The sequence below is a fragment of the Penaeus chinensis genome, chromosome 36, assembly GCF_019202785.1.
Source record: "Penaeus chinensis breed Huanghai No. 1 chromosome 36, ASM1920278v2, whole genome shotgun sequence".
Lineage (NCBI taxonomy): Eukaryota > Metazoa > Arthropoda > Malacostraca > Decapoda > Penaeidae > Penaeus > Penaeus chinensis.
The window spans coordinates 29330513-29333012 of NC_061854.1; positions in this window are offsets into that span (position 1 = coordinate 29330513).

Below are 2500 nucleotides of genomic sequence, written 5' to 3' on the forward strand. Positions count from 1 at the left end.
GCGGAAGGAATAGCTCGGGATATGGTCCTCGATCAACTGCCGAAAGCACTAAAGCATCCTATCAATAAACGTGGTCTCTTCCCCCGTCCATCTACGGTAATATATGGTTATATTTTCGCATAATGAAGAAGAATGGGGCGACATTATGGCAGCTCATTTGAAAATTTCAACATTGACATTGGTGTCAAACAAGGATGCATCTTGGCAGCAACTTCTTTGTCCTTTCAGCATAAACTGAGGAATACCGCCTTCCCCTCAGGTCAGGACAGGCTCAGCATCGTCTGCTTTCCATCGATGGTACTGCACTTTAGCGTCTGATTGGCTGCATCTGGAAAGAGGAATGCTAGGACTAGGCGTAGAGGAGCAACTTTCCATCTCCTTTGGCAACTGATAATGGGAAGCTGTACGCCAGTTCAACAAACTCCAGCCATACACCAACTCCACTTTATTACTAATGATGATCCACTTTATTACTAATAATAAATATTTTTATCCGTAATATGATTCTCACGTTTTATGTTATCTATTTGCAATCTTTGTTAATCATTGCATCTTATTCTATTTCTATTTACAAAAAGATATTATCAATTAAATGAAAATACAAAATGAAAAAAAAAAAATAGCTTGACATAATCTGTATTAGTTGAAATACGTACCAGTACTTCGTGATTTCGTCTTGTTAGAAAAATATATTTATTTAAATCGCGTTAAGTATTGCATTTATTTTCCGGCAGAAACACAAAGGAGCATTTTCAATTATCAGTTCAAGTTTCTTGTCAGAATGTAAGAATGTGGGCGGGCGTGGGATTCTGCTGGGAACGCCACTGTCTACAGGAAGCATGGAGGCATTTGCAAAGGATTCGTGGGTGCTCTCCGGCGATCTCTCTCATTAACTGTGTCTTTGCCTGCAGATCAAGTATGTATATGTGTGTGTATATATGTATATATATATATATATAAATCAATCAATATATATATAAACGCTATGGTATATCAACAATCTTTAGTAGGACTAGCTACTCTGAAGTGCATTTCTCGGACAAATCGTTTCCATTACGTAATGTCTACAATGACAGTTTTGTCAATGTCCGCCCAGTTCCTCTTCCAATATCTTTTGTTACGGTCCAGGTATGTGTCATGCACCTCGCATATACAATTAACAAAGACTCTTTCAGTCTCCGTGAGGCTCTGGAAAGTGTATAAACACACACACTCACACACACACACACACACACACACACATACATACACACAATTGTGTGTGTGTGTATGTATGTATGTATGTATGTATGTATGTATGTGTGTATGTATATGTGTGTGTATGTATATGTGTGTGTGTGTATGTATATGTGTGTGGGTGTTTGTATATGTGTGTGTGTGTGTATGTATATGTGTGTGTGTATGTATATGTGTGTGTGTGTATGTATATGTGTATGTGTGTGTATGTATGTGTATGTGTGTGTTCTCTTTTATTTTACTTCCCAATCTTTTCAAGGCATTAAGGCGGCTGGCCACTATGCCAATGCCTCTACCATTCTGACATTGCTATTGCTCGTATGCTTGCGTGCTGCTCGTTCATTAATGCGACCTCGTATCCTGCTTTACTCCGATTGACTATTTTTCCTCCTCAGCGTTCTTTGATATAATGCCAGACGAAATATACTCGGAATGTGTATAGTGGCGTGTATGCTAGTACTTGCAGCACGTAAGTAATTTTGGATGTTTTTGTATGAAGAATAAAAATGTGTTTTGAGAAAAATGCATATTCTTAAATACGATGCTCTGCAAATGATATGTATCAAATAAATGATATATATATATATATTTATATATATGCATATAAAGGCATACATACATATATATATACATATATATATAAATATATATATATAAATATATATATATATATAAAAATATATATATAACATATATACATATATATATGTATATATATATATATATATATATATATATATATATATATATATATATACACATATATATACATATATAACGCAAAGGAAACGCCAAATATAACAACAAACAAAATATATGACCCCCTCCACCAAATCAAAGCGTGCTGCGGGCTGCTGAGTAGACGCGGGCAGTAAATAAAGGATTAAACAGACTTAAAACTCCATGAAACTCTTGAATATCTATTTCTGCCACCATAGCAGAGGAAAGGTTTTAAAGTTGCTACGTGGAATGCGACATGCGAGACCACTTAAAGAAATCGTGTTTAGCTGTATTTTTTTTGTTTTTAAATGCAAACCTGAACAGGAAATTTCAGTGGCGACTGTCAGCCTCTTTGGGAATCTGAGCCAAGGGTGGGGGGAGATTTTTCCTCTCCCCTTCGGACCCTAATGTAAAGGGCCTCCAAATGATGCCTGTTATAAAAAGGGAGACAAGTAGGAAATGTACTAAGATCATAATAATAATAATAATAATAATAATAATAATAATAATAATAATAATAATAATAATAATAATAATAATAATG